The 25690-nt window shown below is 33.7% G+C and overlaps 1 pseudogene; it reads left to right on the top strand.

Moving 5' to 3' along the window:
- Window positions 1–401: 401 nt before the first annotated feature.
- LOC114235860 (protein zyg-11 homolog A-like) overlaps window positions 402–25690 on the top strand; it is a 51748-nt pseudogene continuing 26459 nt past the window's right edge.

The raw sequence follows: 25690 nt of genomic DNA, 5'->3' as shown, positions 1-25690 counted from the left end.
TAGTAAGTAAATGACATAAAATAAATGTAGTTACCATTATGATGAATATATTTCACATTAATTGACTCACGTGTCAGATATCATAAACGGTCCTCAGAAAGTCTGAGTATCTCCCTTTCCCTATCATATATATAGAAAATGACCTCAGGCCCCTTTGGAAAAGAACCAGGGAAATATTTTATATTTATATATCGTAATCTTTAGAAAGATCTATTGCTACAAACTATTATAATAGACTCCCCTTTGTAGAGAGAGTTGAGTGCCCATATCCAATCTTACATTCTGTCCTCACAGACCAAAACTCTCAAGATCCACGTTCATACATGTTCCCCCTGGTTTTTACAATTCCTTTGGCACATAGGCTGAGGAGAGACCTGTTCTTGATAATCAGCCTAGAGGCCATGAGTGTAATGAGAGCAGATCTTAAGGAGAATCAACTTTCTAAGATGAGGTGTCTTCCTCAGGTGAGTCCATTGCTCGGTTATCCTGGAGGTTTCTTTTCACAGGGCAGTCTGGAGGCACAGTATTCTTAGGTCCATCTATCCAAATGTCCCCATCTGTTTCTCAGGACCCTACAATTTTCTGACATTGCTCTTATTTGCAGATATGGCATCATTAAAATTAGAACTTAGTCATAATTTTGAATCTAGGCTTCCCTGTGTCTGCCAGTGTCTCTCTGCATTGCATTCGTTGTTGGCTTCCCTGACCATATCATTACAGTTTTCAAAGTTATCAGTGGATTTAAAAGAAATAAGACTACCCCAGTCTAACAATTACTATAATTTGCCAAGTACCATTTAATGTCATAGCCATCATACTTCTATTTCTTACGTTCCATCTACTTCGTTCTAATAAACCAAAAAGGACGACTTTAGTAATTTGATATCACTGCCGTTGTCACAACTGCTGTTGATTGCTATTACCTCATACTTTCTACCAGCAGTGGGATCCTTAGTGCCATCAGACCAATTTGGAGCTCCAGAATCCCATCTTGATTTTTGTGCAGCTCTCTTAATGTAACCTCAAAAAACAAAGTATGAATCAGGAGGTTTGTATATTATTACTTTATTAGGGAGTATAATTCAATGAGTAGGTGTAAAGGACAAAAAAAGAAAAATGAGAAAGGCAGGAAAGCCTATGCAAGGTTACATTACAGTTGACTGCTGAGATGTCCAACTGACTAATTCCATCATGTCCTTCAAGAAACCATATAGGGCTTCCCTGGTGGCGCAGTGGTTGAGAATCTGCCTGCCAACGCAGGGGACACGGGTTCGAGCCCTGGTCTGGGAAGATCCCACATGCCACGGAGCAACTGGGCCCGTGAGCCACAATTACTGAGCCTGCGCGTCTGGAGCCTGTGCTCCGCAACAAGAGAGGCCGCGATGGTGAGAGGCCCGCGCACCGCGATGAAGAGTGGTCCCCACTTGCCGCAACTAGAGAAAGCCCTCGCACAGAAACGAAGACTCAACACAGTCATAAATAAATAAATAAATAAATAAAAGAACGTGAATTTCTTAAAAAAAAAAAAAAAAAAAAGAAACCATATAAACTCCATCACAGGGTAGTCCATTAGAGTAGGAGGGGGAAAGAATTTATCCACTGACTTCAGTCTCTAATTGATCAAATATTTCCCCGTAAAGTTTTATCTCCTCCCCATTTTTGGTTGTACCAGGCTGATTTCAAACAGGGCTGTATGGTGTCTTGTATCAAAGGAGAAAAAGCCCTGCGGCAGGAGTTGAGGGGCTCAGAACAGCCAGCTAAGAAGCCAGGATTGTTAAGGTTGTACCTGCAAGTAATGTGAGAGACCAGGATTGTTTGTCATAAATGTTTCAGTCTGTAACTACAGCAGTAGAAGAGTCAAACGTGGTTTCATGACTACAAAAAGAGTGCAAATCAGGAAAAAATAAAATGTGCAGATATGGGAATGAGGTACATGATTGAATATAACACAGAAATATATGATTAAGTATCCATCATCCAAATTCCCTCTAAGTCAGGTCATGATTTTTACATCATCCCTATTCCCATGTGGTAACTAGAGTCACATAGCCTCTGACAACAGAATATCAGTGATTGTTTTTTTCCACCCTGTATCTATTACCATCCCATTGAAATTAAAGCACTCAATCATTTAAACTATAGCATTTCACATTATGACTAAAGTAATTTTCAAAGTTGCTGGTTGTCCACTCAAGCCCTGAGTGATTGATTTCTTTTCCCTTGTGTATTTTAAATAGAGGTTGCATAAGCTGAACACAAGCTAAATTCACTCAGTATTTTTAACTCCCCAAATATTTTGATTTTTCTTTCTACACTATTGCAAGGACATTTGAGGATCTCACAGTTTTTAGTGTGGGTCACCTTTGAGTGACGTTTGACCCACCTTTGACCCACCTTTTAGTGTGGGTCACCTCTGTTTATGTACAAACTATTAGAATGAAGCACTCCATTATTCATAGAACTTTGAAAACTTGATGAGTGCAACTACGGTTATATTTCTCCAGCATTAATAGAGAACTCTCATATCTCACATGCACCTAGAGAACCTGCCTTATGTTTGTTATGTTATCTTTTTCCTCCTTAGGACACACTTGGACCTGACTATTTATGGTTCTGAAGACAGTGTAGGGAAGCACAAGTGGAACTGTATTGTTTTTGCAACAAAATGACCTGAGGCAAGAAAATAGCAAAATTGTAAAGCAGGGATGAAAGTCTCAATGCACAAAAGAGAAGAGACTTAAGTGGACAAGCAAGGCTCAGTGTTGGATAGGGCATTAGGGAACTCAGGTTGTCCCGATGTCATCAGACATCCTCATTTCAATTCTCCTTACATAACTTTAGCTGACTTTTCCTTATAGCAACAGGTAAGGTTTTACATTCTTCTGAAATTACAATTTGGCAATTCCTCTGATCATATTTAAAGGTTTGTTCTTAGCTATTTTAACCTTGCAGCTAAAAGAGATCAGGGAATTTAAGTATGTTTATAGAAAGCCCTTTAATTTCACCCTAGATATTTGATCTGGTCAGTTATTTTATTTTCAGTTCAGAGATACCCATACTTCCCTATGATCCTTGAATTATTCATATTCTTTATCCTAAATGATTACAACATAAATATATTTTCCTAAAGCTTTGACTTCTTTGGACATTTGATACTAGGTTATCATAGATAATCATTTAATTAGCCATTTCAGCATTATTTTACATGAACTGCCAGATTTCCATCAAAGACTTTGAATGCAACATTTACATCCTTATTCCTCCACTGAGTTTGACAATTAAATACGGATTGTCGTTCTTTCTGGAGGATTTGGTGTCTTTATGCATCGTTGGTTTTGATCTGAATCCTTGGTATGCAACAGAAAAGTGATGATGGAATCATTAAGAAAAAAAGGAGAAATGTATTTGAAAGACTATTGAATACTTAGACATAGAATATCAGTCTTAGTCAATGAGTAAACAGAAAATAAAGATGCAATGATTATGTTTTATCAGTGAGTCTAGTTATGATGCTTCAGAAGCTGCAGGACCCTGTCAGCACCTGTGGACATCATTGTTGCTACATCATGAGTAAATTCTAGTTACCCCTTCACTTATTCCACCTTCAAGGATACAGTTAAGAGCATTTGACTGACCATGTGTGGTTCACATTTTTGAACTCTGAATGAGTAGTAACAGGTCTAGAAATCCTGCCCTCTTTTAGCTGCTATACTGAAAATAGACATATCTGCCTCCACTGAAGTTTGTAAGAAAATACAGTGGGAAATTCTCTAACAGTAATACAAAGTTTTGCTTGCTGAGTAGAAAAACAAAAACAAAATAATAAGTGTTCATTAACATTTTTTTGCTAGGTAAATTTATAGCAAATAAAATATCAATTCTGTGTTTATGGGCTATTAGGACATATTTATAAATGAAAGCTTCAAAAATATATATCAATATGAAAAAGTGCTCTAAAAAAGTATAACTTCTTCAACTCAGATATGGTATTATTTTCATTATATATATTCTAAAAATAGCAAGAATCTCCAAAATATATTCTAAGTGTAAAATATATATTTATGGTTGTATAATTAGTTTGCACAGTAAACCATAATTAGTGTATAATAAAATAGAAGAAGTCATAATCCCAAGAAACATTTTATCAAGTAGACAACCTAAAAGTATACATAAAATACAAAAGCAATATATGACTATACATGTATATCGGCTTTTAAAATTATTGTTATTGCTCTGTAAACAGCCATATTGAAAATGGAAAGCAATGCCTATTTTATATCAGATATACATTACATATTTACATATATACTTTTACTTGGAATATTAAGCAAATGGATTCCTACATAAAACTTTAGTAAGGAAAGGAATAATTTAAACTTGTAGAATACCTGGAGAGCTATAAATAATTTTGAGCGCAAAAATACCATTTTAGAAAATATAATTATTTTTCATAAAATTAATAGTTGCTCATTAAAAGAATATCAAAAGTACACATAATTTAAAATGTCAAGCAAAATTAAAAATAACCTCACTAATCATTGATTAAAAGTTACTAGAATGCCAGAGTGTTTCTTGCCAGTAAGAGAAAGTGTACCTGCAGGAGTGGGTATGTGGCAACCATGGAAAAGTGCTTCTCCGATCTCCTTCAAGAGAGCCTACTACAAGGTGCATAGTACACTAACAGTCCCTGCTTCCAGCCCTCCGGATTCACCACCACATTGGTGCACTGAGGCTATGCTTCCCTTGGGCTATTCCCAGAAAATGATTGGACCATTCTTGTAGGATGCATGACTGCTCTAACTGAAACTTGGATTTGAGGATACTCCACAGGCTTAGATGAAACATTTTTGTAACTCCATTTCAGTCTGAGAATCTTCCTGCCCAATCATCCTTCCTTCCCCTTTCTTGTCACAGCTTCTAGAACTGCATCAGTCTAAAGGCTCTTCTTGCTGTCCTTTTACCTCCCATTTGCCATTCACAGATATTTCCCCAATAAATCACTTGCACATCTATTTCCATCATTGCTTCTGCTTTTTGGAGGACTCAAACTGATATGAAGTACTTTAGAGAGGATCTTTATCTTCCCAACAATCTTCATCACTCTTTCAAACAATTCCAATAAATTAACAGTAGAAATAAAAACAATATTCTCCCCATAAAAAAGAAAAAAAGTGATTCCGGTCAAGTTCCCTAGCCCTCTTGTCCGATCACACACCTTTCCTAATTCCTCATACAGTGAGATTCTGAAGTTGTAATTGCAAATAGACTGTTATGTCTTTGTATTTACTTACTGCCCACTTAAGAAAAGCAGTAGAATCTCAAGAGAAGGATGACTATATACAATTTCAGTGAGAATAATCTACTGTATCGGTGAGTCAGGCTATGTTTGGTGGGAAAGTTATGAAGAATATTTTAATTTTCCTTCAGGTGGTCTCTTATCAGTAAAGAAAAGTCAGAGCACCCACTTTAAGATTCACTTTTGTTCTTCCCACTGTTAAATGAGGTTTTTACCCAGTATGCCTAAGTTGTCCCCCACCACCCACCCATAGCTAGTAGTCTAAGTGTTTGTAACTGGATCTTTCAGCAATTGTTTCTGTTTACAACATACCACAAACTGGAGAGAATCCTGATATCTAAAACTCAAATACTCAAGTGGATCCCTTTCATAACGTTTCTATTTCTATCCCTTGAATCATCTGAGGGGCTACTGGTGTTGTCAGAAAGGCAGATTTAATTAGAAATTCTGGCAGCGACTTTTTGGAATTTGACTATATCGAGTATTCCTGTGATAAGAATGCACACCAAAACCTGAGAGCCCCTCATCCAAACCTTTGACTTTTATTGGCACAGAGGGTCAACAGACTTCACTTAAATTCATGACAACTATCCTATCAGGTTTCATTTGAATTTTATTTCTCCTTAGTTTTGATATATCTCAATTTTTCTTGAAATAACGTGTCTTTTCTTTTGTAATTTTTATCTCCCATTCCCCTTCCCTCTCACCTTTTTGTTAACATACACTGAGTAATTCTCTTTCTCCTTTCTACACTAAGTATTACCCAGTGTTTACCAAAGAGATTATTTCAGCACACAAGTGACATCTGGCAATATCTTGAAATATTATTGGTTGTCACAACTTGGGGAGGGGATTTGCTGCTGGCCTCTAGTTAGTAGAGGTTCAGGATGCTGTTAAACATACTGAAATGCACAGGATAGCCCCCTTCCTTCCAAAAAGATAAATTATCTGGTACAAAATGTTAGTAGTGCTGAGGTTAAGAAACCCTGGTTTCCATATCTATGTCCAAACTACCTCGAAAAAAAAGGTTTCAATTAATTCTTTTAAAATTGGTATTAAGTGATAAGTTAATCAAAATTTAATTTAAAAAATTATTTGATAATGTATAGATAGGCTACTATTCTAGAGCAAGGATTTTTCCTGCCAGTGTAAATTTTTCTACATCTTCACTTTTAACTCTAAGGACTTAGATTACTAATTCTCTGTGCCTCAGTTATCGTTGGATTTATAATGATACCAGCCCTCAAAGTTACTATGAGAAGAATGTATAATGTGCATAAAGCATCTAGCATATCATATGATCTGTAATTAGTCATTGTCATGGTATGTTTTATTTCAATCATTATTATTGTTATATATGAATGTTCCTTTCAGCGTACCATGTGAAAGGTATGCTAATGTGCTGAGGTTCAGAAGAAGTTTATCCTAATTGTATAGGTTGTTGGTCAATTGTGGTCATGTATTAAAAATGTCAGTTTAATGTTCAGAGAATCTTATTAGACTAAGATCTAGAACTTACTATCTGACAGATCTCTTGCTTTTTTATAGGATTTCATTAGCTTCATTTTCATAATAATTTATATTGTAAATATAAATTTTGAACAGAGTGGCTTAATATCCCTTAACTGCAAAATGATGACAATAATATCTATTTTATAGGGTTACTGTTAGTATCAAACCAAATAATGTATTTAAAGCACTGTGTGAATCTGGTAAATTGTATACATTCATCACAAGGTCAGAAATTTTTTCATTCCCAGATTTTCTTGACAGATTTTAGATGATGGATAGAAGGCATAGTGGGTGGAATTTTTTTTCTATAATTTCTGATTAAGAGTTTCCAATACAATGGCAAACACATATATGAAAGAAAATAAATCAAGGAATATTATTTGAGATGGTGCAACTGAAGAGATTTAATAATAGAGAGTTTAAAAACTAGTTTTATAGCATTAGTTTTCAAGTCCCTAATTGGCCATTATTAAATCTTTGTAATTTCATCTACTATTATAACATTGTTCAGATATATTTGTCACTATACAGATATGATGAGGCATCATAACCAAATGATAAATAACTTTTTCTAGACCTTTTAACTACAGATCTTACAGAGTTCTGCCAATATTTGTGGAGTAGTGGTGTGTGTGTGTGTGTGTGTCTGTCTGTCTGTCTTGTAGGAGGCAATTACTATTTCCTATCATTTATTCGGAAAATTATTAAGATAGAACAGAATATACCTCAAATTTTGCAGTGGACATAAGGTGTCTTGATATGCTAATAGCTATCCTATGAAACAACGAGCCACTGTCATATGTTTTGAGAAAATATTGGGATATTTGAAATTAAATGGGTTTGTTTAGTTTAGGAGTTCTCAGAATATTTATTGTATTAATCTGTGTGTGATAAATATCAAAAAGAGTTTTAGAGAATATATTTCTTGTCTCCACAAAGTTCTATCTCATCCCTTCATGTTATAAAGTAGATTCAGGGTGCAATGTGCTCTGGCTGGTCTAAGTTGATCATGGCCATCTTCTCTTTCTTGTTTCAGGATCGTAGAACTAAGTTAAGGAGTGTATGGCATTTCGTTCGGATAGGACTGCATTTACCAATGGGCCTGTTATTCACCAAAATATAACAGTAAGTTTTCTGAGGTCTTCTGTGATTTTTTTTTTTTTTCATTCTGATAGATCTCTAGGAAGAGACACTGTATTGTGTTCGTTTTTGAACATTGTTGTTCAGATATATGAGACATTTCTTTGACTACTGGCCTGAGAATGAAGCTGAGAATTAGAGGAGGTTAGGGGGGAGAGAAGTGAACCATAGTGAAGTGAACCAAAATAAATTATTTAGAATTAATTCAATCCTGAAACTTGTCTTTTCTTTGGACTTCCTAGTTATGTGTGATAATAAATTTCCCTATATTTAATTCTATTTGATTTATGTTGACTGCTGAAAAAAAATTCTTACATTATGATGTAAAAGAGTTTTTGACGATTAAATAGTTTTGTTCAGAACACCAATTGATAGAACAAATTTTAGAAAATCTACCATGGAAAGAAAAGGATGGTTTTCTGGCTTTAACTCCTTTATGATTAATTAGCAATTTACTTTGGCAGGTAATATAATCTATATATGCAATTCATGTTCCTATTGTATAAAATTATGATAATAAAACTCCCCATGTTAAAATGAAAATTGTTTAAGCATAAGTAAGATAATATGTGTATTGAACTTACCATAGTACTTGACAGATGGTAGGTACTCAGTAAATTTTGCCTATTGTTATTATTTTACCATGATTAGATATTACTTAATATAATGTAAGATAAAAATTAGGTTGATCAGGGCATTAATCAAACTTATCAAGACGGTTTTTGTGTCCTTTAAATAGTATCTTTGTTCCACTGTTTTGCTGAATGCTTAATATATGTTGTACCTCATTTAATTATTACAACAACCCATCTTACCAATAGGAAAGTGAGTTCCATTAAAATTTTTAGCTTTTCCAAGGTCAGAGATCATTGTTTATTTTTTTTCTACTATGTTAAGTTTTAAAAAGAAAGAAAAAAAGTTTGAGAAAGTTTTTCATGTAGTGGATGACTAAGAAAACAGACAAATGCACTTAGTGACTCTGGATTACCTCCTAGGTAAGAAAAACAAAATAATTTAAAGAACAATGTTGGGACAATTGAAATTTGTGTACAGACTTTGTTAGATAAGCAGTTAGATGATGGCATCATATCAATGTTAAATATCTTGATTTTGATAATTATATTGTGGTGGTATAATAGAGTCCTCATTCTTAGGAAATACATAACTGACGTACTAAGGAATAAGAGGGCACTATGTATCTGACATACTCAAATTGTTTAGGAAAAAAAAATATATATATATATAAAATTCACAACCATGTATTGGGAGGGAGACAAAGAAAGAGACAGAAAAGGGGAGAGAAAAACAGAGAGAGAGAGACATAGAGATAGAGGGAGAAAATGATCATGATAAAACAAATGCGGAACATTTTAATTGATGAGTCTGAGCAAAGGGTATATGAACTTGTGTACTGTTTTTCCAACTTTTCTCTAAGTCTAAAATTATATCACATAAATGATCATACACACACATACATGTGCACACACACATACTGACTTATTCCTGGTACCTGATTCTTATCTGTATAATGAAGATATCAGTGTCTTACTTTCTAGAGTTCTATGCAAATTGAATATAGTAATCTCTCTAAGCACATGTATAGAAATAGGAAATGTTTTACATTGTTATTTTACAATTAAACAAGGATTGAGTATTTAAGTAACTTGCTGTAGAGGAGAGCATACTGCCAGAAATTAGTATGCTATATGTCAGAACACATATCTTTTGATCCCAAAACTAGTAACATTATTTTAAAAGTTAATTTGAAATCAATATAACTGTAGAGAAAAATAGTGATATGACTATGTGAAAAGCTTAATTTAATTATTTTGTAACTTTCTTGCACATTTTATTTGATTTCTACCTGTTTGTGTAATTCCAGATAGAATTAGTAAATGATAACTTAGATTTCTAAATATTTTAAGCACATATTAGTTTACTGGAGTTCATTTCTAATCAATTTATTGAAGGTGCTGCTAGCATTATTTTACACTTTGCTTCAATTAATGGTTTTCATAAGAAAAAGAAACAAAAAAAAACAAAAATGAGAATCAGATAAAATTGAGCAACATAATCTAAAATTCTATGGAATATGTCATCATGATTCCAAAAGAAAAGTTTAATGAAGATAAATATTGCATGTAGAATTGTCTATCATATATTTTGTAGGATAATTTTGTCCTAACTATAAAAATTCACTGCTGTAATTCACTAACATTCCATTAGCCTTTGAAGGAAAAATTATTTGAATCAGAGAAAAGTGACGAATATTAAATTTGTCAGTTTTGGTCCAAAAAAGAAAGAAATTAAGGAAAACTAAATCTATGATATCACATACAAGGTCAACCAAGTTGTAATTTACAGGTTTGATATAATTGAGACTTGAATATTCCTTACTTTGCAATTAGTTATTTATAAAAGTGAATTATCCATTGTATGTCTCACAATCAATATAGAATATAAATGAAATAGGTTATATCTCAGGAAATAAGGGAATATAATTGTCCATGTTGGCATGAATGGAAAAACTGCTGCATTCATACTTGGTCTTTCACATAAGATGGCGAAAACAATCCTGCTAAAAACAAGAATTTTTGATTTATAAAATATAAAACAAAAAAGGTCTATTTAAAAACATTAGAAAGCTGCTTAAATGAGAAATAGGCAAAGGTTTTGGAGAAGTGAGAACATCAAAAAACTGAGCTGAAATTGTGCAGCTGCTTTACTTGTGGGGACATTTTTCAATTTTGGACAGAGGCAAAAAAGATGATGTCTGGAATGAAAATTTAAGCTCTTCCTGACAAATATTTACAGTTCAAGACACTAGGGAAGGTTCATAGTGAACACAGTCTTCAAAGATTGCCAAGGGCTATGTCTCTGGAACAGAGGTGACCCCGAGGTGAATAGAACCTTTCCAAAATTGAAACCCAGACTTAAGCTAACTTTGGTCTAATTAAGGTGATTCAGTGCTACTTTATCAATCTGGAACAGGAAATAATGAATCATCTCTGGGAAAAGAATATAACATCCAGATACTCCATAACATTATGTATACAATGGTACTTAATTCAAATAAATGCTAGGTATTACAAAGAGATAATACCATATGAATGAAAAGTGGAAGAAAATTAAAAAGAGAAGACAAATAAACTTATAGGTGATCTATATATTGGAGTTAGTAGACAAGATTCTTAAACAACCATGATGCATATATTCAAAATATGCAATAACGGAGGACATAGATAATAATATGGAAAATTTTAGCAAAACTTGATTCTATAAAAAGAGATCAAGGAGAAGCACTTAAGGAATAGCAGAGTAAGGATCTCTTAAAATTGTCTCCTCCATAAAGGCAACGAGAGTACTGGTAAAAAAAAAAATAAAATGAGAATTGACATTTTCAGAACTCTTGAAATTAAGGTTTGCAACAATGGTAGCATTTATTTTTTAAAAATTTCTGAATCCGGGTAAGAACAGTCAGCTTTGTGGTGTTTTAACTTGTCCTGTTACCACCCCAGTCCTGCTGTAGCCTTAAAAATTACTTCACAACCATAGTTATTGTGAAAAAGAACAGCCTACCCACTGGAGGGGCAGGCAGTATATGTTCACAACAATCCCCCCCCCATAATTGTTACTATTGACCTGTGGGGCAGATCTCTGGAAATGCTCCATTCACAGGGATTGTCTTTATTTGATCTGACTCAGCTCTATGCAAACAACCTGTTGTTTGCAGAAAACAATCAATGATTATTGTTTAATGTTGAATCTGCCTGAGTCAGCAATAACAGTAGAGGCTTACTAAAACACTTAAAAGGAAAAGCTGTGGCATAAAATGCCCATAGCAAGCTTTGTAAAGCTCCCATATGTTCCTGAGAATGTAGAACGAAGCACACATTTGCTGGACTCTGTGTATGCTCAGGAAAAGTGTGATTTTTAACCCAATTAAAAATGGACAAAAGATTTGAAAACACAAATAAACATTAAAAGATGCAAAGCATCCACACGTCACTAGGGAATTGCAAATTTAAAAAACAAGGAGATAACTACACACCCATTAGAGTGTCTGAAACCCATAACACTGATAGCATCAAATGCTGTGGAAGATTAAAGCAACAAGAATTCTAATTCATTGCTAGTGGGAAGGAAAAATGGTACAGTCATTCTGGAAGGCAGTTTAGCAGTTTCTTACAAAACTAAACTTACTCTTACCATACACCAACTGTGCTCACTGTTTACCCAAATGAATTGAAAACATATACACAAACACCTGCACATGAAGGTTTATAGCAGTTTAATTCTCAAAAATTAGAAGCAACCAAGACATCCTTTGGTAGGTGAATGGATAAACAAATTGTGGTACATCCATACAATGGAGTATTATTGAAAGATAAAAGAAATAAGATATCAAGCCATGAAAATACATGGAGGAAGCTTAAGTGCATATTGCTATGTGAAAGAAGCCAGTCTGAAAAGGCCACACAGTGTATTCTAGGTATACTACACTCCATAAAAGGCAAATTATAGAGCTCATTAAGAGCAGGGGTTGCTATGGGTTGTCTGGGAATAGGTGGAGCACAGGGGATTTTAGGGCAGTGAAACTCTTCTATATGATATTATAATGGTACGTACCTATGTATTAACCATGTTTTTTAGTTTCTCTATCTGATATTTTGACATCAGGGGACTGCCTTGACCAGAGAGGAGCTGCTCTTCCCAGGGTTAGTGGATTCCTAGGGATAGCAAGGGACTGTCTTGGGAACCTCCTTCATTTATGTAAAATAATCAATCCAGAGCCCATACCCTCACCTGCCTTCTTGCTTATATGGGCACTTAGATTTGTGACACTAATTCCTTCTGCTAATATTCCCAAGGTCAGGCATCTAAAAATATAGACAATAGCAAGTTTGGAGAGGATATGTGGATTTTAAACAATTATACATTGCTGATGGGATTATAAAATGGTGCAACCACTTTGGAAAAGAGTTTGGCAGTTCTTCAAAATGTTAAAAATAGAGTTACCATGCTACCTAGTAATCACACTCCTAGCTATACAGCCAGGAATATTGAAAATATATGCCTATTAAAAAACTTGTACATGAATATTTATAACAGCATTGTTTATAATAGCCAAAAATGGAAATATACCAAATGTCCATGACTGATAAATGAATAAACATAATATGGTATATGTAAACAGTAAAATATTATTCAGTATAGAAATGAATTGCTGGTATATGTTACAACATGAATTAACCTTTAAAGATTATGTACAATGAATTGTACATTTTAAAAGAGTACATTTATGGTATGTTACTTATAGCTCAAAAAAAGCTGTTATTAAAAAAAAGAGGATCAAGTAAAATTTCTAGAACTGAAAAGTTTAATGACTAAAGTTAGATTTACAAGAAATTTATTAAAAGTTTTCCCCTTGAGATCAGGAATTAGATGATATCTGCAATTTCCTCCCACCTTTTGCTTTCAAAATTATAATGAGTTCTTTAAATTAGGCAGAAGAAATAAAAAGCATAAGGATTATAAAGAAATACACCTGTCACTATTGTCACAAAACATGATTGTTTGCATAGGAATCTAAAATAATCTACAGTTAAACGATTAAAATAAGTGCAGATTTCATAAGGCAAAGCAGGGGAGGAATATAGGGGATTCAAAAATAGGAAAGAGAATGGAGAGGAATAAGAAAAATAAAGTAAGTTCATTAACTGTTATGTAAAATCAAGGAATAAATATAACATTTTAAGCTAACAGATTAACCAATAAATGCTTAAGCAAATTTAAAAGACTAGCAAGCAACAAACTATTTGCTAAATTTAATGATGCACAAAAGAAACAAGAAGGAGGGAGAGAGGAGGAGACGTAAAAAGGCAACTTTATTAATAATCATAATAGGGAGCCTAGGCATACTGTCAAAAATTAATATGTGGAGATCTAAAAATATATTTATTATGTTTATATAAGTAACCATGAGAACAAAGATAAAAGTGGTCCTAAATTTAGAAGTACAAAGAGTAAAGAAGAGACCACAAAGTTCAGCTGTTTAATTTACATACATTATTTTAAGTTTGCTTTTTATACACATGTATGTATAGAAAATAGAAAAATAATATGGCAGAATTTAGAAAAACTTACAAGTCATGTCATGTGATATAAGTTCGTTTAACACATCAAACAAAACAAAATAATTTTCGCATTAACTTACAAAGTAAAATTTAACTGTATGCTGAATATAGGACACATCTGAAACAAAATAATGTGCATAAAAGTATGAGAAAGGATATATTAGGTGAATGTGAATTAAAAGGAAAGAGAGGGTATTATATTGATATTATGGAAGGTAGAATTGGACCCACAATAAGCATTTTTAAAAGTTCAAAAAGGACATTTTATATTAATGAGGTCTCTAATTAATCATGAAGTTATACTTATTAACAAATATAAAGCAAATACCAGCAGTGAATTGACAAGGCAGGAACTACAAGACATAAAAACTACAGAAGATACACTCTGAAAACATTCATCACTGAAAGAAACTCAGGTTCCTTGAGACACTAGTTGATTCTAGGTCTGGGAACAGAAATGGTCAAGTCTGGGATATATTCTCAGATGAGCAAACAAATTTTCAAAAACTAACAGAGTTGGTTCAAATGGATGCAGCAGTCCCTTAATGAAGCCCTCACCCTCGTTGAAGAATGTTTGGAAAAATGAGAGATTAAAAATAGAAATAGTTCTAATGGATCAACACACATAGAATATTGAGTTAAAATTAGTGACTCCATATGATACTTTAAAAAAACAAGAAAAATGGTATGTCACTATTTAAGGTGCATATTAAAAGAACTCCTTGATTTGAAAAAATAAGTAAAATAAAAACCATTAAGCATTTATCCAGCCTTTCCAGTAGAAAATCTTTTGCAGTGTAACTGGATTCTTATGTCAAAGAAGCATCAAACCTCCTGTTGTGCTTTTATGTGTAATGATATGTATAATGATTCCACACCTTGGGGTATTTGGATCAAAGAGCATATAGTTATGAATTCTAGCTTAATTGTGAACTTGGAAAAACTCATTTAACAATTCACTCCCACAATCAGAGACTTCCCAGTTTTAACACTTTTCCTTTGTTCTGCAATTTTGTGTCAACTATTGTCCTTTCTTTAAGGGGAAAAAAATGACAAAACACTGGGGTGTCATAGACACCCAAGAGCTAACACTTTAGCCAATTAACTGGCTTATTATTAACTGGCTTATTATTCTTCTATCTTATTGCTAAAGATAAAATGTTAGCAGGAAAATTCAACAATAAACATTTAAAGTATAACTAAATTTGGAAAGTTGAGAAATACTCTATCAGGATGTAAATGACAAAAGAAAATGCACTGGTACTTCTACTCTGAAATTATTTTATTTTCACTAATATGAAAACTAATCAAGACTATATTAATTTAAAAGTATTATGAATTCTCTTTTCACTCATGTCAATCATTGATATTTTCCCAAATCACTGTTCACCTTAACTATTAGAAAAATAGCTCTATTTTTAAAAATTTTTATTGAAATATAGCTGATTTAAAACTGATTCAGTTATACATATGTATACGTATATATTCTTTTTTTACATTCTTTTCCATTATAGGTTATTTCAAGATATTGAGTATAGTTCCCTTTGGGATTGAAATATACACTCTGCTATATATAAAATAGATAACCGACAAGGACCTACTGAATAGCTCTATTTTTAAAAGCAGTACACAATGGCTTGCAATCCTTCCCAGGTAAAATCTGACTGAAATGGGCTTAAGATAAAGAAGGTATATTAGAATAATGTTCCCCACATGCTTCACTGTAATCATCAACTAGGAGAATCAATTTAATGGAAAGGAAAACATTTAGACAAATTTAAAAAGTAGTGAATATCAATCTAGTAAAAATAAGAAAGGCAAATCAATAGTGACAAAAGTTAAGTCAATCACCAGGCTTCCAATAGCTAATTTAGGACCAAGTCAGTGTGCAGAGGAGTTTAATGAACCTTAAAGTAAGTCAGCATAGAATTGAGTAAAACTTGGAAAAACAATGTTGCAATTAGCACACATGCTGGGGACATCAGTGGAGATTTCTAAGTGCTATGTGAAAAAGTTGTCAAGAAAAGATTGAAAACTGGATCTGAATGCATGGGAACTGAGATAAACCTCAACTTTCAAAATAATTCTGGCCCACCATCAGTTGACACATAACCTCCTCAGGCAAAAACTTGAATTCTGGTTAAAAACTTCAACCAGAATTACCACAAAATAAAATTCTTCCTTAAAAAAAAAAAGAGAAAATCAGTCATTTGCCTTCAAACTGAGTTTTCTCCCATTAGGCCTCATAATATGACTGATGGTCAGTTGCCAAACTGAACTTGTAAAGGGAAATGAAAGTTGATCATGTCAGGTATAAAACCACTATTTGGATAATAGTCACATGTGAGTCTTTAGTGACAGTCTTCACCCTTGGCAAAACTGATTTAAGCAGGTTTTTTGTTCCATCTGGTGACACAAGTTCCAACAAACTTCTTTAGACTTCACCACCCCAACGACTGCTTCTCTCATCCTGAACATTTCATATACTTCTGAGTATACCATATTGTTTGATTAGTTAGGGCTCCCTTCATTATAAGGGATTAAAAACAAGCTTGAACTAGCTTAGGCCAAAAAGGAGATAAGACCATATTGAAGGATGGTCAGGGTTGAAGTAAGGAGTCTGGGATAATTGGATATAATTGTTTTAATCCTGTTGGGACTGGTCTGTTTCCTGTAGTGTCCGCTTCTTTCTACAAGTCCACTTCCTTCTTGCATCTGTTTTGTTTTTTTCAACTGTGAGGCTAGAAATTTGGGGTTCCAGTGGGTATTTCTGGGCTCCCACATTCTCAACCTCATCTCCAGGGTGAAAGAGCTGTAAGGGAGGAAAACTTTCCCTTTCTTCTCTTCTAGATTCTTTGCCTGGCCTAATTATTAAATTGACACAATACAGGTTAACAACAGAAAATAAAAACTTTCATTGTGTACATATGGGAATGCCAAAGTTGTGAGGCTCTCTGGCAGTCAGGAAATTGAAGCTTATATGTCATCCTGAGCTAAGGAGAAGGGAGTAGGGGTCTGCGACTTCAAAGGGGAAGAAAATAATTCACAGGAATATGGGAAGAGCAAATGTTTGGTAAACAAATGTTTGCCATGCTCTGCAGATAAGTCTTTCTGATGTAAAAAAAAAAAAAAAAAGTCATCTTTTGTAATAACTCTCCTCCTGATACAGGCTCCCTATCTAAAATCTTTTAGGCAGTTGAGGGGGAGGCAAAAAGCTCTTCTCGAGTCTGTTGGGCCCTGATTGTCAGTTCCATATAAGCCTATGCCAGAGTGGCACATTTTGGGGCGGCCTGTCCTGAATCCCATCAGAATCTCTCTTCTCATCATTCCAACAAAATATCCCAGAGAAGAACTTTGATTTGAACTACCTTTGTGTGAAGGAATGACTCAGAGACAAAAGAATTTAGAAAAGAGAACTCTTGTTTACCAGAAATGCAAGGGTGTCAGACTCAGAAGGACTGAATAATTAAATAGAAAATGCAAAAGGCATTTAAAGGGAAAAACACAGTATTACCAGTTAGTCTATTCAGATTTGAAAAAAATTTTTTTCTCATGATTATCATATTTATAAAGGTATCAGCTTTGAAAAAGTCAATGATAAAATCGTTTTCCTTAGAGAATCAATAATTTGTAGGAAAATCTAAGGAATTAGTTTGGGGACAAAAGCAAAAACCCTGTTATTTTTGGTTTATCTCAGGGTGCAAAATGCTCACCACTCACTTCCCACCAAAGGACTTAACTATTCACACTTGGCTAATACTGGCAGGGAAATGTGTTAGTTTTGTTCCCATAGTTCCTGCTTATCGAGTGGTTATCGCTAAAACATGTCCATTCCATAAGTTTGTTTTGTGATTTTATAAGTCAATATCATTAATTTTATGCTTTATTTGACCAATTTCATTTGCATAGATGTAACAAGAGGTGTTAATTCACAGAAATCTCCTTACTTTGATTAACATAACTAGAGCCATACGTTAAATAACAAGAGGTGTTAATTCACAGAAATCTCCTTACTTTGATTAACATAACTAGAGCCATACGTTAAATAACAAGAGGTGTTAATTCACAGAAATCGCCTTACTTTGATTAACGTAACTAGAGCCATACATTAAATAACAAAAATTCAACTGAGCAAATTTTAGAGATAAAATTGGCTTTATTAAACAATTTATGAATCGGGCAAAATCCCATGTAACAATAGAAAGGAACTCAGCTCTGTCAAGCTACAGAAAAGGAAAGTTTTCAAAGGCAGAGAAGGAGAGGAAGAAAAGGAAATTATTAGTAAGGAATGCATTGTTTTAGGCAAGGTCACCTTCCTAAGGGGAATGAAAAGGGTCTATCAGCAGATTTCCTCCATGCTGACCAGGAAATTCCAGGTTGGATGGTTAAAGGTCATATTCCTTGTGGGGGTGGGTGTTGAAATTGCAATTAGGTTAAGTATTAACTCTTGGTCTTCTGACCTGGGGTTTAGCACGGAGTGACTCCTTTTTGGGCCTGCTGTCTCCTTTTTTAACACATATATTGTTATGGCTTAGAAGTTATTGCCTGTACAGAGGAGGCCTCACAGTTTCCCTAAGCTTATAACTCCATTGTAACTTCAGAAATATTTTCTTTTTGTTGTTATTAGTTCATTTACTGAGGTCAGGAACAAAGAACCATTCCATGTACCTCAGCTGGGCTATACCATACTATCTGTAATCTTAACAAACTAAGGAACTCTAGAATAACTTATAGATAGATTTCTATCTCATCATATGCTATCCTTTTGCGGCGCTAGACCAGTCATATTGTGGATTAATTTGGGGAGGGGCTTTATGTTTTTCAATAGTTTGTCAGCATTTGGACTCATCCTTACTTCTTGACTTATTTTTTGTTTCCTGGGACATTCTTCTTTTCCTTTTTTTTCTTTTTCTTTTTTTTAACATCTTTATTGGAATATAATTGCTTTACAATGGTGTGTTAGTTTCTGCTTTATAACAAAGTGAATCAGCTATACGTATACATATATCCCCATATCTCTTCCCTCTTGTGTCTCCCTCCCACCCTCCCTATCCCAGCCCTCTAGGTGGTCACAAAGCACCGACCGAGCTGATCTCCCTGTGCTATGCGACTGCTTCCCACTAGCTATCTATTTTACATTTGGTAGTGTATATATGTCCATGCCACTTTCTCACTTTGTCCCAGTTTACCCTTCCCCCTCCCTGTGTCCTCAAGTCCGTTCTCTAGTAAGTCTGCGTCTTTATTCCCATCCTGCCCCTAGGTTCTTCATAACCTTTTTTTTTTAATTCCATATATATGTGTTAGCATACGGTGTTTGTTTTTCTCTTTCTGACTTACTTCACTCTGTATGACAGACTCTAGGTCCATCCACCTCACTACAAATAACTCAATTTCGTTGCTTTTTATGGCTGAGTAATATTCCATTGTATATTTGCGCCGCATCTTCTTTATCCATTCACCTGTCGATGGACACTTAGGTTGCTTCCATGTCCTGGCTATTGTAAATAGAGCTGCAATGAACATTGTGGTACATGACTCTTTTTTGAATTATGGTTTTCTCAGCATATACGCCCAGTAGTGGGATTGCTGGGTTCTTATTTTTCCTTGAGTAAGGAGACATAAAAGTAATGCACTCATAAACCTTCATATTTCTCAGAAGACTATGAAGCTCTGGACAAACCAAAAAGTTTTTTTTCCCCATTTCCACATAGATTGAGATCCGTTTTATAATTATTATACAAATCAATGAAAATTTCTTGAATGTTCTCATTCCTCTCCACACCATATGAAAACTTTTTTAAAAATTTATTTAAATCTTATTATACATTATTCCTCTTTGGGTGGTAAATCTATTTATCTTTACTAAATATACTTATGGTGTGCACAAATGTTTATAATTAATCTTCAAAGTTTCCAGAGAGAGAGAGAGTCAGAGGCAGACAGAAAGCAGAGCATGCATTTATGAGTGAGAAAGCTGGCCCTAGATATGGGAGATACACAATTATATGTTTGAACTTGCTTTCTTTTTCAGGCTAAGCTTGCTTCTATTTTTCTGTCTGTTTTTCTCTCCTTATCATTCCAGTGACCTCGCTCTTTTTTAAAAGGCCTTGACTTTCTCACTTGTGGATTCAATCTGTGTTGGAATCACATATATAATCTCTGTCCTGGCCATCTCATTCTCTTTGAAATTGAGATGTTACCTTTTTACCAATATGAAAAATAATTATTTACCTTTATAATAATGTATAAGAATAAGAGTTGGAAAAAACTTACAATACCAGAGGGGAAAAGCTTCAAAATTGTGGTATTTTAACTCTCTCTAAAACAATACACTGTTAAAGATGAGAATGTGAATAAGCAGTGATCGTGTAAACAGTTTTCATAATTACCTATGGTTGGTTCTCAGCCTGCATTGAGAGCTTCTGTTGTATTCACAATGGATTATTGTCAATAAATCTGAACTTTATTCTATGAGCTAAAATAAGGGTAAATGTATTAAATATAAATGTAAAAGCTCTTGTCCTAAAAATCATTTTAGACCAATATCACATTTGAAAGTGAATTGCTGAAACACTCTTATTTTCATTCTAGTTTATTCAGTTTTACTAATAGTTCTAAGATTAAATTTACTTATTAATATTCTCTCATTAAGAATCCAAAACCTAACACTTTCCGAACTTCCTAGATTACAGATGTACAGAGACTCTTCTTATAATTTTCTAGAATGATTAATCAAGTGTTTTGTTTCTGTTTTCTAAATAATGAAAATATGGATATGTATGTATGCATGTATGTGTGTTTGTATACACACACATACTGTATGTATAGTTATAACACAAATTTCATTCTTAAAATGTGAATATATTTTCTTAAGTTTTATGTTTCTTAATTAGCCTTCATAAAGTGTTTACATTTTGTTTTACACCTTATGTACTCACTATTTTAAGGAAATGAACTTGCATATATTTACCAAGTCCATTGTTTTCTTTTTTTAATTTATACTTTACTGAACTATAGTTGAATTACAATGTTGTGTTAATTACTGTTGTACAGCAAAGTGACTCAGTTATACACATACATACATTCTTTTTCACATTCTTTTCCATTATGGTTTGTCACAGGATGTTGAGTATAGTTCCCTGTGCTATACAGTAGGACCTTGCTGTTTATCCATTCTATAGATATACCAATTTGCATCTGCTAATCCCACACTCCCAGTCCATGCCTCCCCCAGCTCCTCCCTCTTAGCAACCACCAGTCTCTTTGCTCTGTCCTTGATTCTATTTCTATTTCATAGATAGGTTCATTTGTGTCATATTTTAGATTCTACATTTAAGTGATAGCATATGATATTTGACTTTCTCTTTCTGACTTACTTCACTTAGTATGATAATCTCTAGTTGTATCCACATTGCTACAAATGGCATTATTTCATTCCTTTTTATGACTGAGTAGTATTCCATTGTATATATGTACCACATCTTCTTTATCCATTCATCTGTTGATGGACATTTAGGTTGTTTCCATGTCTTGGCCATTGTGAATAGTGCTGCCATAAACACAAGGGTGCATGTATCTTTTTGAATTATAGTTTTGTCTAGATATACGCCCAAGAGTAGGATTGCTGGATCATATGATAATTGTATTTTTAGTTTTCTGAGGACCCTCCATACTGTTTTCCACAGTGGCTGCACCAATTTGTATTCCCACCAACAGTGCAGGAGGGTTCTCTTTTCTCCACACCCTCTCCAGCATTGGTTATTTGTAGACTTTTTAATGATGGCCATTCTGCAAGTCCATTGTTTTCTAATTCATTAATGACTTTGTTATAAATTAGTCTCATATTTCCTGTGGGTTTATTTGTTTTATTTTCAAGCATCTTGAGTAGGACTTTATTTTTATTTACTCCCATAATAAATTAAAGGAAGTATATCTTCCATTGGTGAAATGTTTCCTGAATTCCATAAGTTTTAATATTATGCATTCTCAGTGTCATTTATTTCTGAATACTTCAGAGTTCAACTTTTACTATCTTTTCTTCCTTGATAATGATTGAGATTGTTTCACAGTTTCCTAGAATTTTAATCTGGGCAGGGAGAGATCTATCCCATTTGTTCTTAAGTTCTATATTTAACAAATTTCATCAGAAAATAATTAACCTAATTTTAAATACTTGTGGAGACAGTAAGTTGAAACTTAACCTACACTCTGTATGCATTGTATATAAAAACATTTTACATGTGGGATCTACAGTAGTCAAAGTCATAGATGCAGAGAATAGCATGGATGTTGCCAAGGGCTAGGGCCATCGGGAAATGGGGGAATGTTGGTCTAAGGACACAAAGTTTTAGTTATACAAGATGAATAAGTTCTGGAGATCTAATGTAGTATGCTGTAGGGGAGGAAAAATAATTTCCCGTCTATCCTTCTAGGTTCTTGGCTAAGACACCCCTGTAACAAAAGAGAGAGTAACAGGAGAAAAACATTTAATTTAATTTCATACATATGGGAATCCCAAAGATACCAAGCTCTCTGACCGTCAGAGTGTTAAGATTTATATGCCATCCTGAGACAAGGAGAAGGGGGGAGGGGTCTGGAACTTCAAAGGGGATTAAGACAATTCACAGGAAGATGGGAAGAGCATATGTTTGGTAAACATATGTCTGCCTGTTTGTTGTGCTACGTGGTTAAGTCTTTCTGATGCAAAAATAAAGTTATCTTTGGTAATATCTCTCTTCCTGGTACAGGTGCCTTATCTAAATTCTTTTAGGCAGTTAAGGGGTAGGTAAAAAGCTCTTCTTGAGTCTGTTGGGCCTTGATTGTCTTTAATTTGAAATAATCCATAATTCACATGCCAAAATGACACATTCTGAGACACCCTGCCCTGAACCCCATCAATATATATGCATAGTACATTATATACATATTACATAGTATATATGGTACATTGTATTTATATAGTATATATAGTACATAGTATAATATAATGTAATATATATGCATAATGCATATATATATATATATACACACATATGCAGTATATATGGTGACTATAGTTAACAATACTGTACTGTATACTTGAAATTCAAAATTTGCTAAGATGATAGATCTTAAGCATTCTCATGACAAAAAAAGAAAGAAACGAAAATGGTAACTATGCAAGGTAATAGATATATTTATTAGCTTAATTGTGGTAATTATTTCACAATGTTTACATGTATCAAAACATCAAGCTGTATATTTTAAATATATGTATATAAATTTTATTTGTCAGTTATGCCTCAGTGAAGCTGGCAAAACAGAAATCATCCTCTGTTAAGGTAATTTTAGTATATATAATTTAATATATAATCCATATATATGTGCTCATAAAGTATATGTATGTACATATATATCATGTTATATTCAGCTTTCTTCATTTGTACATCTAAAGGTCATCATTGCTTGTGCATCTAATAGACTTATTAGATTTACAAGTGTACAAAACAAAATTATAAGTCACACTCTCCATTTCTTCAAGACTACTTCTTTCTCCAGTTTTTCTTGTATACATGAATACTAAGACTTTTCACCTAGTTTGGTAGGCCAAATCACCTAGTAGTTAATTTATTCATTTGTTTCTTCCCCTATTACCCTATTTAATTCATTAACAAGTCTTATTGATTCTATCTCAAATATAAATATATACTGAGTCTATTTCTCTCCATATCTCCTGTTACCTCCCTGGTTAAAAGTATACTAATATTCACTAAGCTTATAACTGTAGCTTTCTAAGTGGTTCCCCTCCCATTAATTCTCAGCGTAGCAAACAGAGTAGCCTTAAAAAAAAAAAAATTAGCAGCCCTACATTTTCCACCCTCTGCCAGTTACCATCCTCATTCCATACGCTTAAATTTATCCAATGGCTTTTCATTGTTCCTTGAATAATATCCAAACATGTTGTTGTGGTCTATATAATACAGCTAATATCTATCTCTTAAAACTTCACTCTTCACTGTCCTCCTTAACGCTATGCTACAGCCACTCTGTCTGGCTTTTTGTTCTGTACAAAGCATGGCTTATTTCTACCATTGGGCTTTTATACATTTTTTTCCCTGTGTCCGGAATTCTTCCCCACACAACCCCGAAATTTTGTGTACCTAGCTGTATCTCATTATGGTTTGATAAAACAGTCCATCCTCAGAGAGGGCTTCCCTGACCACTCTTTTTAGGTGAATTTCCCAGTCACTCTCTGTATGTATAATCCCCAATTAATTGATGCCTTTTATGTTGACTTTCTAAGCTACCTTACTAGAACATAATACCATGAAGAAGAGGAACATTGTAGTCCTTGTTCACTACTCTATCCTCAGTACTTTGTGTGAAACATAAGGTAAAACAATAACTATTTGTTGAATGACTGCTATCTCTTCACACCAAACGATACCCTTCACTTCTCAGAAAACTATGTCCCTGCTCACAAGAAGAGAGCTTGATCCCTTGATCCTTTCAACAGAAAATGCCCTCAATAGTCAGTCTACTAGCTTTAGGAATGCCCTAGGTTTCTGCTGGATGATCATCAATGTTTCCCAGGCTTGTAAGCATAATTAAGTGAGGAATGAAATACTCTAACCCAATTCAAAGCAATAACCTAAGATCTCAATTGTGGTCTTTAAAACACTATTCTTACTGATAGATGGTTTTTGGTTTGATTGATCCTACATGAAATGATATAATTTTCTAAAGTGATATATTTTTCTTCCTTTTAGATAAAAACCCTCTCCCATACTTCTAATCAATAGGTCCCTTGTATTGTGCTTTAGGGCATTTAGTTTCTCTTCTATTCATTTAGTGGAATGGAAAGTATTACAACAATTTTTAACATCTGACTTCTTAGGGACTCGGGAAGACTTCAATTATTTTGTTCAATTTAGTGATCTATTTTTGCTGCTGGAGAGTGGCTCTGAGGGCTAAGAATGAGAACAGGCAATTCCTTAATTCCACTTAATTTTAACATTTATTTCTCACATTTTCCTTTATAGCAGCATAGTGTTAGATTTTGCTTTTGGATCCAATCAAAGTTTATTATCTCCATCTTGCTGTAATAAAGTTATTATATGTTTCTGTATTGTATGCTTCCTTGATATTTCCTTCTCTAGTTCTTGTTTTGTAAAAATTTTTGAGAAGTATTTTTTGCCATTTTTATTCTTCTCCAATGATTTTGAAATTACATATTCTCATTTCAATTCTTATCCCTCAAAAAATTGTGTGAGATAATAAATGAATTTTTTTAAGGTACTAAGTAATGGGATAATTTTGGGGGGGGTAACATGTTACCTATATATAAAAACACAGATGCACTGTCTTTGATACTGTGCATCAATTTATACCAAAAATAAAAATCATCCCAGTGAAAAAGAAAAATACTACCCCTCTGAACATAAATATACTACCTAGAATTTTTGCTGATATAATCAGAGATTTTTTTGGTCCAAATTATTATTCTTACATATTAATGTATTTTCTTGCAGTTTTTTGAAGTAACATCTGAATGCTTTTATAACCATGTTAAGGATTATTATTGAGAAAATTTTGTTATTTTTTATCATCTCTACTTGTTTTATGA

This window comes from Balaenoptera acutorostrata, chromosome 6, assembly GCF_949987535.1.
Source record: "Balaenoptera acutorostrata chromosome 6, mBalAcu1.1, whole genome shotgun sequence".
Taxonomy (NCBI): Eukaryota; Metazoa; Chordata; class Mammalia; order Artiodactyla; family Balaenopteridae; genus Balaenoptera; species Balaenoptera acutorostrata.
This window is presented reverse-complemented; position numbering and strand designations above follow the sequence as displayed.